Here is a 16402-nt window from a genome sequence, read left to right as displayed (position 1 = left end):
ATAGCTGTTTCATCATCGTTCGCCATCAATGCGCCACTAGAGCCGCGCCCGTGTCGCGTCCAGCCTTTGCCCGCCATTAAAGCTTGGTCGGGAGCTCGTCCGTGAGCTCTAGAGCCCTCCTCCGCGCCTATATAAGGACCCCCGAGTCCCTCCGCACCTCAACCATCTCTCCCTCGCCTCATCTACCCTCTGGAGTCGCCTCATCTCACCGTCGTTCGCCGTCATCCACCACGGCCGCCTCGGCCTCGGCATGATTCCGGACAACCCGAGCCTCCTCTCCTCCTCCCACCACGTCCACCGAGTCCCCCTTGTTCCACTCAGCTGCCCCACCCACTTGGCCCCTCACCGGAGTGCCTGCTTCGCCGGGGAGCACCACCGCCCGCCCGTCCCGGTCCTCCTCCTGGCGCCACCTCTCCCCTCCACACCTCTCCTCCTCAGCGGGCGTGCTCCCTCTAAACGGGACCCCCTCGCTGGCCGTCCCCCTCGCCGCTTCCTCCCCTTCTCCTCCTCTGTCCTGCACGGGAGCACATGAGCGGGAGGAAGGAGACGAACTCCCGTGCCCCCTCCCCATGCGCCTGGGCCGTGCCTAGAAGTGGCTGCAGCCACGGGTCCATGTGGATAAGTGGAGACTGGTTTCTTTCGGGTATGCTTTCCTGTTTCGAAAATGTATTTTCAATCTACTTCGCTTCAGAAGACGCTTTCTGTTTCAGAAAACGTATTTCCCCTTATGCGCTTTCAGTTTTTCCTCCCAGGGACCCGTTGGTGATGAAAATATTCACAGATTGGTCCCTGATCTTCAACTCCTCACAACTTTTCAACCGTAACTCCAATCGAGGTGAAACCGGCGCTCACTTCTTCGTATCATCAAGCTCTATCTTTTGGTAACATTATCACTAGGTGGTATCACAGTGAAAATGACCATTTTTCCCTTGTCTCCAATCAGCCCCTTTGAGAAAGAACTGTCCGACATTTCATTCCACGGCTTCACCGCACTTCTTCCCGGAGTCTCCGTCAGTCCCAGGCAAGCCACAACCACCATTTGCATGATAGCCATGCAGTAGCATTGGTTTCGAACTTGAATCTTTAATAACTGTATGATTGTTTTGTTACTGCTGTTGTTATTTGGGTTATACTTATGGATCGGCGATTACCGTCATGCTATGTTTCTTGCACTCTGTTATCACGTTCTACCTGCTAGTATTACTTTCATATTGGCCATGCTTGGTAGTAACACATGTTGGGTTGGTCATGTTCTTCGGTGCATGACTAGTGTGAGTTACCGAATACCGTTAACATGTTTTGTTCCTTTGCTGTTAGTTGGATAAGTATTTACTCGGTAATGTTATTGATGTGTTCTTGCATGATATTTATTGCTGATGATAATGGTCATGTTATGCTATGAGTAGTGTTGCACTTGTAATATTCGTGCTCGTCATTATGCCATGCTCAGTTGGAGATGATTCATTGTTGATATGGTGGATAGTTATGTTGCATCCCGTGCTTATGTTGATATCATGCTCATGCTTTGTAATTGATCATGTTAATTTTATCATGGCTCAGCATATTGCATTCAAGTTTAACCGGATTAAATTGAACTTGAACAACTGTTGGCCGAGTCATGGTGCCACCATATCGAACTGACCAGTGCAACAACGCTTACCTTTGTTGGAAGGTCCTAACTGGGTCTATTGTAGTGCCTCTCGCCGGTGCCTCCAACGAGGGAAGGTAATGGCGCGCGCTACCCTGATCAGGTAGGCGGACATAAGCCTTGTGTGCCCATTGTTGTTATGGATCCGGGTCCCCGTTTGGGACCGTTTATGTTTGCCCACGACGGTGGTCATTGGTGTCTTTGGTAGACACGGGGCCACCCAGGACTAGCCCAGTGGGGAGTGAGTCGGAGTGGTCTGGAGAGTGTCATGGCAGTAGATTTGTTTTGTCGGAACGCCGTTGGTCCACCCAAATGGGAGTGCGAGGCCATGGGTTCCGTTGTGTGGGTATAGTGTACTAACCTCTGCAATGTGTATATTAAATCTATCGATAGCCCGCGAATAAGGGCCCACTTCGTAGTTGGTCACACTGTGAGTCAACAGTAATTAATAATAATGTGCTTAATAACAACCACGGTTCGATGATGAGATAGTTGGCTGTGATTGCCGGAAAGATCACCGTTTGAGACCAAGTGTTGGTCATAGGTGTGATCGCCGGAATGGTCACCGTTTGGTTACAAGGTAACCCGTTGAACCAAGAGTGGTTCCGTTCGTGATCATGAGATGATCACCGTGGTATCGATGATACCAAGTTGTTGGATATTCGTAATGTTGTGCGAGAATCGTGGGTAAAGATCAAGCTCCTTGTGGTCATTTAATGATTACTACGGTATTGTTTATACCAAGCTTGATTTGATCCTGAGATGATCGTGTGATGTACGAGGTTGGTAAGTGATGCATGTGATGGTTACAAATTAACCCGAGCAGAATAAATGGTGCATATAGTGTCATCATGTTGCATGTTAGTATCATCAGATTTATATGTGCATGCCATGCTCATATTGTTCTAGCTGTACCATGTTCATGTTGTTCATGCCATGCTATCCTGAGGATCTCATGATAATTCCTGTTTAACCTGTAATTGCCATGCTGTTATTTGTCTTGAATGCTTCTGGTTATTGTGAGCTTGCAGGTACATTCAATGTACTAACCTGGTGTGTCATGCCAGTTTGTAGGTCATGCCGGGATTTGACTGCTTTCTTGTCGTGGTTTCTGTTCGTGCGAGCTAGGATCAGCGTTCCAGTCAGAGTCCCTGCGGAGTGGAGTTCACCACCGTCGTCGTTGTTCCGCTGCTAGAAGGTTTCCCGCTGCTTCGAGTTGTTTTGCTGCTTGCATAGAGCAACCGAGGATGGCGTAGTGTCGCTGTGCTGATGTTATTCATTGTAATATCGGAGACCTTGTATTCATATTCGTGTAATAATGGAAAGCTGGTTTGTTCGATGCTAAGCAGTGCTGTATTCCAGAAGACTTCTGCTCTATCTCTGGGCTGTAATATGGGGCATTCTGGTTTCTTTGAGCTAGGGTGCCACAGCGCTTGGTATCAGAGCAGGTCTGGCTGTAGGACGCCCTAGTTAGCGCGAGCGGTAGAAACCGGTAGAACTCGGTAGTTTAAAGTTCGGCTTGTTTATTACTTTTGGTTGCTGCATTTCTTTATTGCATAGTATGCATATGGCCTTAGTATTTTTTGCTAATGGTTTATCTGGTGAGTGTAGCTGGCATCGGTTCGGATCCACTACAGCTCAGCCTTTGCATTTCTCCAGTTTTCTTTTCTTGCTCGTTCTTTGGTATTTGGTGTCATTTCTGTCCCAGCAGAGTGATGCCAAGTGATCCCGACACCATTTGCAAAACTAGTGCTCAGGTATCTCGCCGATATCCTCCTTTCAACCCCACCTATCGTTTCGGTGATGGACATGCTTCTATCCCGAATCGCTCTTCATTTGGTCATGTTGGCAACCCTTAATGATCTTAGTTATCAAGAAAGGGAAAAGTCAGCAGCCTCAGTTTTTCCCCGCTATCCTATTTCTTGGACGATTACGGATCTTTTTCGGTTTGCTTGATAATAATGTGGTTGCGACCTTTGTGTCCCACTACAGGTTTATCCAGTGTGTTCTCGCCTCTGAGCAAGTCCAGGTTGCTGCCTAGCTAAGCTAGCAATTGGTGTAGCACTGTTTACACCAATTCTTCCACACATTTATTCGTCCTCGTGCACACCGTCACAGCATGCTAGATCGTAGTACCAGAGATCCCACGAGATTTGTGACCTTATGTAGGCGTGCATATTGTGTGACTAGTAGTAATATGTGACATTGATTGTGTGTGAATTGATTGTTGTTGTGTGCTTTTGTTTAGTTGAGTTTTCTTTTGATTCTTTCTTTTTGGGCCGCGGTGTTACATTATTTCCCCCCTATAAAGATTTGCTCATCAACCAACACCGGACCCGAAGAATCAGCAAGGAGTTCAAATATTTGGAAACTCAGCTAAACAGAATGGAATTCTCAACCTCCTGTAGTGAAATGGGGAATATCTGAGCTTGAGGCTGATAATCAATTTTGCCTTAGTGTGCACTCCTCACAACAGTACGGATAACTCAAGTCTACATCGGTACAAAATCTTCACAGCAATAATGATCAAGTCGGCAGCAAGACAAGTCAGGTACAAGATCAATGGTACATTTTCAGTCAAATGCATGGATCATAAACAAAATTTTGGCTTAGTAATGCATGATGCTTAAAAAATGTTATCATCCGAAACAAAGTCAAAATGTGATATGTTCAAGACAGACAGTCAAACAAATTTTCTCATGCAAATAATCAGCCACATAATAGTATGGGCATGTGTGTAGATTTCATTCTGCATATTAGTATGAAGCTTTGGATGTAAGAAACTCGGTCTTCTTCTACACGTTATCAAAGGAAATTTATGATGCAAGGCTCCTAAAATTTTCTCAGCATGATATGTGAAAATTTTTTGGTCCAAGATACCCGGTCTTTCTCAGCAAGATACCTCGGTAAAAGCTTCTGATAGATGGAAATGAAGTTTTCTCATCAAGCAAACCCGAGGAGAAGCTTCTCAAGTACGGAACTCAGGCTTCTCCAACACAATAATCAGACCAAGCTTCGTGTGTAAGCCATATAGCCTTCTTCTGCATGATACCCGGACAAAAGATTTCAGCAGAAGATAACAAGTCTTCCCCAGCAAGCTACTCGGATGGCTTCTCTTGTAAGCCATTCAGTATGCATCAGTATCATACTAATACCCCGTCCTCAAAAGTTAAATGATAAGTAGTACCGCTCAAGAATCAAACTCGCAACATTTTGTCGGTAGCACAAATCCGTCAGGGCATGTGTCTTCTTCAGAAAGCCAATGTTTGGTTGCATGTGATTCTTATATATGGTGAGCATGTATCCCCAGTCATATTAATCACTCATACGAGATGGGGTAAGGATCCAGGTCAGAAAACAAGCACAAGGGAATAATGTCAAAAATATTGCACTAATCATGTCCCTGGTCATATGAAGAATTAAGGATAGGTGTGGCCATGTTATTCTAGTAAGGTATCCCGACAAAGAAAATCATGACCGTTAAAAGGTCAAACTGACAGCAATGGTATGATGATTTTTGCACGACCATCAGGGTCCGGATAGCCCAAATTAGTTGGAGGTCGTATTTCCATATGGGTCCACAAAGGCATACTCTCAGCGGCCTACTCTATTTTACAAGGATCTCGTGTCCCGCTGACCCGCTTGGAATGGTTAGGGTGGAAAATCCAAATGGGTATACCGACAAAATGAGAAAATCAAAATCCAAACAATCAGCTCAGACCCGGTATACTCACCAACGGAATCAAGTACACGGTCAGTCTGTCAGGAAAGGAAATTGTCCATCAGCCCACTGTCAGGCCAATCTCAAGGTAAAAATATTTGAGGTATGACACAATTATAACTCCATAAATCGTTATATTGCTCCTGACAAAAGGCAGTCGAATCATTGGTACCTATCTCAGGCTCGAGCCAAAGGAATAAATCAAAATAAACCAGTACCACTTATGAGCAATCAGAGTCCGTCAGAAGATGGCCATGATGAATTCTCAGCATTTATTGAAACCAGAAGGCCTCTATTTATTTGAAGCAGCCCCATGACAGAAGTAAAAAGGTTTTCATGACCAAAAGAAAATGTATCATCAGATCCATTGAATATCACCACAGGTATGGAGAATCAACGTCAGTAAAAAAATTCGTATATGAGCAAAGAACCATCAGAATCTAGGAAAGGTGAAGCAAGCCACCCTAGAGTAAGGTAAGTTAATCATCTGAAATTCTTGGGGGAACAATAAATAAAGGAAAAAGGATACCCGAGCTGGAAATGGTGTCCTCAAGTCATACTGGTTCCATGAGCAACCAAATCTCGAGGATGAGATTTCTTTAAGGGGGGAAGGTTTGTAACAGCCTGGTTTTTGGCCCTTTTCTCGTTCTTTTAATTTAATTGGTTTTTGCTCTGTTTTTCTTTTTGGAGTGGTTCTGTGGCCTTGTCACCTGGAAAATCTCCTTCATTTCCTGTCCCAAGTGACTCATGATTCTCAAAACCTTGCCAAGATAATGTCACTCCACTGCTTGACCAAACCCTAATTTATTTTCTAGGGAAAATTCCTTTTTCTATTAAAGGAATAACCCTATCTGCCCTAGGTTGTGAAGCAACCTATATATCTGTCCATCCATAAACCCCCAAATAATTCTTATAATTTTTTGGGTCATATCTTCCTCAAATATGGTGAAATATTTCATTGGCCATATTTCTCATCATGCTCAATAAATTCATTTCCTATTTTGTCCTAAATGGCATATTGTGAAGGAAGTGCTATTTATATTTGCCCATTGGACCCCAAAATTCTTGGACATCTTTTCCTGTCCAAATAATTGATCTGTGCCAAAATTGAACTTTATTTGCTGAGCCAAACTTCGTCAGTGATTTTTCAAAGTTCTTGTCTGAGGGAAGCCTTTGTGAAGGAAGTGCTAGCTTGGGTTATCCAAATGAGTTTAAATTTCGCACACTACTTCATGTGCTCATATTATGACACTCCTCCAAATTGCAGCCCCATCCAATCATCTATGTGAGCATAGGATCAAATCTTTGCTTCTGGCAATATTTTCAGGTTGTGAAGCAAGTGCATTTTATATTGCTTAAAAAATCCCGATAAATTACCAGATCATGCTACTACCACAATAACTTCTCTCCACCAATTTCGCACCATTTCACCTAGCCAATATTTCTCTAGAATTATTGCAAGATTCTGGTCAGTGAAGATAGCTGTGAAGGAAGTACCATTTTGGTAAATCCATTTAGTATGAAACTTCTACAGAATCTTCATATTGTCTAATCATTAGGCCTTGAAAAATTTCAGCTCAACTTGCCTCTACATGTGAGTGCATCATCCAAATCCCTAATTCTGGCCATTGTAGTGGTTTCTACAGCAACCCTCATCTAAACTCCTCCTCTTAGTCTGATTTTTGGTGATCAACATGACCTTATGTGATCATCACTGGCAAAATATTTACTACGTTACCAAGCCGGTGTCCCCACTAGACAACACAAACACTTGGCTGCTGGCTTGTTTTGGGGCCATCTGCAAATCTCTTCTTTGCCCCTGGACCCAATTCTTTCTTCATTTTGACTGAGGACACGACGGTCCATCTACTGGACATGGTTGGCCCGGCCAGAACGCGCCGTTTGCACCAGTGCCCGTGGTGATCATGCTGGCGTCACACATAGTGCAAGCTCTGGCTCGGTTCGGCCACTGTGCTCGTCTCCTCCCTCCTCGTCTCGACCTCAAACGTTGTCCAGGAGATCGCCCGTGCTCGACTGCATTTTCCTGCATTGCTGCTTCGTCGTCGTTCGCCATCAATGCATGTCTAGGTGTCGCACCTGTGCCGCATCCAGCCTCTGCCCGCCATTAAAGCTTGGTCGAGAGCTCGTCTGCGAGCTCTAGAGCCCTCCTCCGCGCCTACATAAGGACCCCTGAGTCCCTCTGCACCTCAACCATCTCTCCCTCGCCTCATCTGCCCTCTGGAGTCACCTCGTCTCAGCGTTGTTTGCCGTCATCCACCATGGCCACCTTGGCCTCGGCATGTTTCCGGCCAACCCGAGCCTCCTCTCCTCCTCCGACCACGTCCATCGAGTCCCCCTCATTCCACTCAGCCGCCCCACCCACTTGCCCCCTGGCCGGAGTGCCTGCTTCGCCGGGGAGCACCACCGCCCGCCCGTCCCAGTCCTCTTCCTGGCGCCACCTGTCCCCTCCACTCTTCCCTCCCCGGCGGCCGTGCTCCCTCTGAACGGGACCCCCTCGCTGCCCTGGTCCCTCTGATGCCCTCGGCTCGGCCAGAGATGGCCGGAGCTGGCCGGCCCCCATGCCGCTCCCTCCCCTGCTCCTCCTCTGTCCTGCATGGGAGTACAGGAGCAGGAGGAAGGAGACGAACTACCGTGCCCCCTCCCCCTGCGTCTGGGCCCTGCCTGGAAGTGCCTCCAGCCACGGGTCCACGTGGATAAGTGGAGATGGGTTTCTTCCGGGTAAGCTTTCCTATTTCGAAAACGTATTTTCAATCTACTTCGCTTCAGAATATGCTTTCTGTTTCAGAAAACGTATTTCCCCTTACGCGCTTTCAGTTTTTCCTCCCAGGGACCCGTTGGTGATGAAAATATTCATAGATTGGTCCCTGATCTTCAACTCCTCACAACTTTTCAATCATAACTCCGATCGAGGTGAAACCAGCTCTCACTTCTTTGTATCATCGAGCTCTATCTTTTGGTAACATTTTCACTAGGTGGTATCACAGTGAAAATGACCATTTTGCCCTTGTCTCCAATCAGCCCCTTTGAGAAAGAACTGTCCGACGTTTTGTTTCGCGGCTTCACCGCACTTCTTCCCGGAGTCTCCATCACTCCCAGGCAAGCCACAACCACCCTTTGCATGATAGCCATGCAGTAGCATTGGTTTCGAACTTGAATCTTTAATAACTGTATGATTGTTTTGTTACTGCTGTCGTTATTTGGGTTATGCTTATGGATCGGCGATTACCATCATGCTATGTTTCTTGCACTCTGTTATCATGTTCTACCTGCTAGTATTACTTTCATATTGGCCATGCTTGGTAGTAATACATGTTGGGTAGGTCATGTTCTTTGGTGCATGACTAGCGTCAGTTATCGAATACCGTTAACATGTTTTGTTCCTTTGCTGTTAGTTGGATAAGTATTTACTCGGTAATGTTATTGATGTGTTTGTTGCATGGTATTTATTGCTGATGATAATGGTCATGTTATGCTATGAGTAGTGTTGCACTTGTAATATTCATGCTCGTCATTATGCCATGCTCAGTTGGAGATGATTAATTGTTGATATGGTGGATAGTTATGTTGCAGCCCGTGCTTATGTGGATATCATGCTCATGATTTGTAATTGAATCATGTTCATTTTATCATGGATCAACATATTGCATTCAAGTTTAACCGGATTAAATTGAACTTGAACAACTGTTGGCCGAGCCATGGTGCCACCATATCGAACTAACTAGTGCAACCACGCTTACGTTTATGGGAGGTACTAACTGGATCTATTGTCATGCCTCTCGCCGGTGCCTCCAACGAAGGAAGGTTATGGGTGCGCGCTACCCTAATAAGGTAGGCGGACATAAGCCTTGTGTGCCTGTTGTTGTTGTTTTGGGTCCGGGTCCCCGTTTGGGACCGTTTATGTTGAGCCACGACGGTGGTCATTGGTGTCTTTGGTAGACACGGGGCCACCCAGGACTAGCCCAGTGGGGAGTGAGTCAGAGTGGCCGGGAGAGTGTCATGGCAGTAGATCGGTTTTTTCGGAACGCCGTTGGTCCACCCGAATGGTAGTGCGAGGCCATGGGTTCCATAGTGTGGGTAAAGTGTACTTTCCTCTATAGAGTGTATATTAAATCTATCGATAGCCGCGCCCGCAGATAAGGGCCCAGTTCGTAGTTGGCCACACAATGAGTCATCAGTAATTAATAATAATGTGCTTAATAACAACCACGGTTCGATGATGAGATAAGTTGGTTGTGATCGCCGGAAAGATCACCGTTTGAGACCAAGTGTTGGTCATGGTTGTGATCGCCGGAATGATCACCGTTTGGTTACGAGGTAACCCGTTGAACCAAGAGTGGTTCCGTTCCTAGTTATGAGATGGTCACCGTGGTATCGATGATACCAAGTTGTTGGATATTCGTGATGTTGTGCGAGAATCGTGTGTAAAGATCAAGCTCCTGGTGGTCATTTAATGATTACTACGATATTGTTTATACCAAGCTTTATTTGATCCTGAGATGATCGTGTGATGTCCAAGGTTGGTAAGTGATGCATGTGATGGTTACAAATTAACCCGAGCAGAATAAATGGTGCATATAGTGTCATCATGTTGCATGCTAGTATCGTCAGATTTATATGTGCATGCCATGCTCATATTGTTCTAGTTGTACCATGTTCATGTTGTTCATGCCATGCTATCCTGAGGATCTCATGATAATTCCTGTTTAACCTGTAATTGCCATGCTGTTGTTTGTCTTGAATGCTTCTGGTTATTGTGAGCTTGCAAGTACATTCAATGTACTGACCTGGCGTGTCATGCCAGTTTGCAGATCATGCCGGGATTTGATTGCTTGCTTGTCGTGGTTTCCATTCGTGCGAGCTAGGATCAGCGTTCCAGTTAGAGTCCCTACGGAGTGGAGTTCACCACCGTCGTTGTTGTTCCGCTGCTAGAAGTTTTTCCGCTGCTTCGAGTTGTTCTGCTGCTTGCATAGAGAAACTGAGGATGGCGTAGTGTCGCCGTGCCGATGTTATTCATTGTAATATTGGAGACCTTGTATTCATATTCGTGTAATAATAGAAAGCTGGTTTGTTCTATTCTAAGAAGTGCCGTATTCCAGAAGACTTCTCTCAATCTCTAGGCTGGAATACGGGGCGTTTCGGTTTCTCTGAACCGGGGTGCCACACAAACGTATGCGGTAGCAGTTTAGCATTCATTTTTAACATGAGAATAGCTCTTCTTCATAGAAAATCTCATCAAAGCATACAAACTTTTCTGCTGCTGCCACCTTAGGTTAAAGATGTTACAGCTTTTCTAAACTATTGTAGATCCAAAATTGTAGCTCCAGTCTATGAAATCTATTTGTCCATTACTTAAGAAAATTTTCACCGACAGATTTAAAATACGATAACTACTATGGCGGCTTATATCGTAAACCATGATCCACCATATAACATTAGGCCCTATTTAAGCCGCCATCATATGCTTCATAGCTTGCATAACCCGACAATATTCTCCGGTTTAACCATGCTTGCTTATTCATCTTCATAATTTGGTTCTGCACAATACACTTGACTTTTAAACTCTGGCCAGCTTAAGCAGCAGAACTCTTAACCCGGTAGGTACCATTTGTCCCCTTTTAAGCCGCCAATATGAATATCCACGTACTTCAGTGTTCATCTTCCAACTTAACACATTGACTATTTATATCACCTTACTTTTGTATCAACTGCCTGGCCTAACAGTATAATCTGAAACCTCCAATATCTCTTTTTCTTAGGCCTGCATCCTCAAAATGGGAAAGAATGTCACTGCATGCAACTGGGTTTTTTCCTAGGTTACTAAGGAAGAATTGAACGAGTATGTCCAAACAGGCGTCCTGGCCAAAGAAGACGTTATTCACTAGAGAGTCCCAGGCACAGAATCCCCCCTGAGCCCAAAGACGGTGAAGTAGTTGTTTTCACTGATCATATGCTCCGGGGTTTCACCCCCCCGGCTAAATATTCTTTCGCGAAGTGTTGCATTTTTTCAAGCACCATCCACAAGACATCGGACCAAATTCTGTTTCCAACATCTGCAACTTTCAAGTATTCTGTGAGGTGTACCTTCCACAAGAGCCCACTGTCGAACTATTCAGGGAATTTTACTATTTAAACCAACAGAATGAATTCACCGATGGGCCTAGCCTAGAGCTAGGCGATATCTCTCTACAATGGTGTGGGTGCACAAAAGGAGGGGTCCTATTTTGTACCCCTTGTGCGCGGGCAATTGGAGCCACGCCTGCGGCCACGCTTAGCGAGGTAGAGGAAGGAATAAAAGCCACAAGAGAACCAGAACAATGCCAAGCCACGAAGAGCAGAGGGGCGAGGTGGACTCCCCCGGCAAGGCCCTTGCCAGGGCGGCCTCCATAGCCTCGGGAAAAACCTTGCCGGGGCATCTTACCCAACACCAACATCACAACCACCCTTGAGCCTGAGAGTTCTGACACCATCGACAACATTGAAACCAAAGGCTTGGGAATCTTTCTGGAAACCAGAAACACACTAGACTAGACAACACCCAGAAGACGACGATCCTCGGCAAGATCCTTGCCAAGGATACCCACGAGACCCCCGGCAAGACCCTTGCCGGGGACGACCAAGTTGCTGTGGCAAGGCCCTTGCCGGGGCCCTGGCTAGACTCTTGCCGAAAATATCCATAGGGCCGGAGCCAGGCCCGTGTCTGCCAAGACTCCACCGCCGTTCCCATGCAGCTGCCAGCCCACCAGCTAGGCAGGCGCCTGCATGGCGATGTCCGACCTCTAGGCCGACTCGACAAGCACTAGCGTGGCGGCATGCAGATCTTCGTGAATACCCTACCACCATGCCAACTCAGCAGCCTGCCAGCCTACATGGCGCTGCATGCCTCGTTGGCCTAGACGCGTGTCGGAGTAAGGCGGAGCGGCGATGGACGGGATGAGCCTCGTTACCGCCCCTGATAAAGCAAGTGGACACATAAGTAGTGCATTTAATGCACTTTGTCCTATGATGACAGGCGAGAAGCTTGTACACTATATACCTTTACACCTCCTGTGTGCCACTGTGGCAGCCCCTTTTGACTATAAAAGGAGGCCCGCGGCGTACCGAGAGAGGATTCTGATCTTTTGGACGACGCACGCATCGTAGATAGTTCAAGAACTCAGGAACACTCAAATATACACCAAAGCAGGACTAGGGTATTACGCATCGTTGCGGCCCGAACCTGGGTAAACGATCCTCGTGCTAGATTCTATACCCGCTCTTTGCTCAACCCTGCGCCCGCCAACTGTAGAAAAAAGGGACCCTAGTGATCCCATAGGTGTCGTTTCCCCCGACATCTCTGGCGCACGAGGTAGGGGGCGCAGTTGTGAAAATCTAGCCTAGTTGGCTCAGCGGCTTCACCGTGGTCGTCACTCCAAGGAAGAAGAGGACCAAACGAGCAACATCATTTGCGGATGTGATAAACGCTCGCGTGGCGACAGAAAAGCTAAGTCATGCGAAACTTCGAGTAATTCTTTTATATATAAGGTTGTTTTCCTTGGAGATCCTGTTCTTGATATGAGAAACCTGCACGTGATGGGGGCCTTCCGCTATTGGCAACGCCCCTGTTCTGTTTCGAGTCTGCTCAACAGTTCGAGCGGTCGCATCGAGAACGGCAAGGTGGCCTTCCCGCTATTGGCAATGCCCTTGTTCTGTTTCGAGTCCGCTCCACAGTTCGAGCGGCTGTACTGAGAACGGCAAGGTGGTTTACTTGGCCGCAACCACACCCGACCGGTTGTGAGGATCCGTCCTCGAAACGCCGCAGCCTGGGTTTACGCGCCGGCAAGCCTATCCAGTTGAGCGTAGGGTGCACATACAAAGAAAGATCGAACAGGAAAATAACATGCATCGTTTCAAAGTACTGCAGAGTTATATTACACCAATTGTCGCTGCGATTCTAACTAAAGATAAAAATTGTCTTGGTCATGAACCTGCAGCGCCGATGAGAAACGGGGTGCCTAGTCCCGGTGCTGGACATCTATCCTCTGAACTCTGTCGACGGGGCTGATGATGGGCTGGATATGCTTCTCGAGCGCCACGAGGTCCACGTCCTCTGGCAAGCTCTCCAGCGCGGCGTCGAAGTTGAGGTTGGGGTTCCAGTATGCCACCTTGGTGAGGACCTTGGTCAGGGCACCCCGGCAAAGCTTCCGGGCCTCATTGGCCAGGGAGGTTGCTCTGTTGGCGCGGAATTGCTCCAGGGCTCCAAGAACTCCCTCGAAGAACATGGTTAGTTTAGTGTTGGGACTCACGTTCGGCTCCGAGATGTACCTCATGTTTGGCACCCCCATGGCCACCAGCTTCGTGGTGATCCTGCCGGCGACGTCAGCGAGGCAGCTGATCCAAAGATTTTCGCCCTTCACGTAATCCTTGTGGTTGGCGGCATCATTCCTCCGCAGCTGCCTCTCCTCCTTCAGGTCCTTGGTTAGGGTCTCTTCCCGGGACCTGACCTCCAAAAGCGTCCCCTCAAGACCCTCCAGCTTCAGCTTCAGGTCGTTGATGGAGTCATTAGCCTTGGAGAGCAACTCGGCTTTGCCGAGGACTACGGCCTATGCCTCCACCAAGGCGTCGTTGAGCATGTATTTGTCCTTCGCCAGCTCCAGGACCTATTTCTTCAGGTCATCCCGCTCCACCTCCAGCTCCTTCACTCTGCCGGCATGGACCAGGACTTGGGCATCGAGCGCCTCCATGTGCTTCTGTTCCAGTTCCTGGGTCCGCAGCACGACGAGCTTCTCAACCTCCTCCTCCTTGCCGCGGAGCATGGCGGCGAGTGCCTCCTCGCGTGAGGCAAGGTCCTCCTCCTGGGAGTTCATCTCAGCCTGGTGCTGATGTCGAGTGGCCTCGTCCTTGGTGGCCCGTTCCCTCGTCGCCTCTTCGGCTTTCTCGACGTCGGCCTGCTTTAGGATGAGCTCCCGTTTGCGCTCAGCCAGCAGGTCTTGAGCGACCTTTAGTTCCTCGTGGGCTTGGCGAAACCAGGCCTGCGTCTCGATGACACGTTCCTCGAGATCCGCCTCCGCCTTGTCGATTGCCGCCATCCTGGGTTTTGCCTTGTCCAAGCGGGCACGGTGAAGCACCTGGAGCTTCTGGAAGTTGGTGCTCATGGCCCGGAGCAGCTGCTCCTCTTGGGAACCGCCGCCGCCGGTGCTCGGTTCGTCAATGACCTGGAGCCCAGCGGAGGCGAGTGCCTCGTCATCGAATGCCTCCCCTTCGGTTGGTTCCCTGGTGCTTGCCGTTCCTGGAAGGCGGACGAACAGGTCATCGCCCACCTTCAAGTACTTGCCCGAGCTGGAGGCAGCAGAGGAGGAAGGTTGGTCGTCAACCACCCCCTCCTCGGCAGCAGCCATGCCGGCCTGTCCGGCAGGCCCCTTGCCAGCCTCCTCGGCAGCGGCCTTGGCGGCCGCCCCGGCAGGCTCCTTGGCAGCCTCTTCAGGGGCAGTCTTGGAGGCCTCCTCATCGGCGACCTTGTTGGCCTCAGCCTAGGCGTCCCTGGCGACCTCCCCGATAACGGTGTTGATATCCTCCCGGTCCGCCGAGGAAGGATCTGGATACCAAGACGAGAGGATGAGACGGGGCAGAGCCCCCGCCACCCATGTTCGTCTCCTCCTCCATATGAGTGGGCTCGATGGTGGATGCCCTCGTCGGGGATGCCCCTCGGGGTGGCGTAGTCGAGGGGGGCGGCGTGTTGGGGGTGGCCCTTAGCGGCTCCTCCTACCGCCGTTATTCTCCTGCGAACCCGGCAAGGTCAGCATCAAGGATTCACACCCCAATGTTCATCAGTGGAGGAGTGAGTGGTGAGCTTACGCTAGGGGCTGAAGCAGGGGCTGCGCCGGGGACTGCTGTCCGGGCTGTTCTCCACCAACAATAGCGTACACGAAGTACCCGCCGGGGGCTTGTTGCCCGTCAAGGCCTTGGCCTTCTTCGCCGCCCTCTGGGACAGTGTCTCCATATCCCAGCGAGAATAAAAAAAAGTCAAGAAAACTGGCGCGGTCTGAAGGGACGTGGAGGATGAAGGGCAAGATGCTTACTCATCCTCCACCTCCTCCTCTACTGCCTTCCTCTTCCTCCTTGGGCTGAGAGACCCAAGATCGAAGACGACCACTTTGTCGACGTCTGCAGGAGGATGGGAAGGGGATGGAGTCTGGCAACGCTTAGACGAAGAAGAGGCAGTCGATTTCTTCTTCGCCACCGCGACTGTCACCACCTTCTTTGCTGCCACAGCCCTCGTCAGGCGCACGGACTCCCCCTGGACCTCTTGCCGTTGCTCGGTCCTGCCGGGCCGGACCGGATCGCCAGAGCTGGCCCGTCGTAGGACACGCCTTTTCTCCCTGGCCGAAGGGTCGTCAGCCCCGGCCTCTTCATCGGTCGACTCCTCAACCACATCTTCGATGAGAGGGGCCCCGATGCCGGTGCTGTTGGCCTCCCCAGCAGACTCTGCCCATCCGGCAAGCTCCTCCTCCTCCGCGGCAGCCTCGGCCTCGTCCTCCACATGGCCGACGCTGCCAGCTTCCCTGGCAAGCGCCGCCTCCGCTGCCCTGGTGGCGATGTAGTCTAGCTCCTCCTTGGTGGTGTCCTAGATAAGCAGTGGCTCATCGCGGACGTAACTCTCTGACAGGTTGTCGAACAATTCCTGCACCAGCTCTGCCTCCGGCTCATCCCAATTTGGGTGAAGGCCGAGCGCGTTGAAGTCCAGCATCATGGCTACGATGCCGGTTTGGCGAGAGTTGTTGCTCAACGGGACTACTCCTGCCGGCAACCCGAACAGAGGCCCCTTGATGGCTCTGCCGGCCTTCGCCGACTCTCTTAGCCCTGCCATCGTCACCCACATCGAGCTGGAAAAGCTGCTGACAAAAATGGGTGTGCCCCAGCACCGTGAAGTTGTGCTTCAAGCCAGGGAGAAGCCTCATGATATCGGCCGCGTTCCTAAAGAGCCAGGCCGGCCTCCCCTTGTTATGTAGTGGGGCGATTCGGCGGTGGATGAAATC

Source organism: Triticum urartu, chromosome 2, assembly GCF_003073215.2.
Source record: "Triticum urartu cultivar G1812 chromosome 2, Tu2.1, whole genome shotgun sequence".
NCBI classification, from domain to species: domain Eukaryota; kingdom Viridiplantae; phylum Streptophyta; class Magnoliopsida; order Poales; family Poaceae; genus Triticum; species Triticum urartu.
This window is presented reverse-complemented; position numbering follows the sequence as displayed.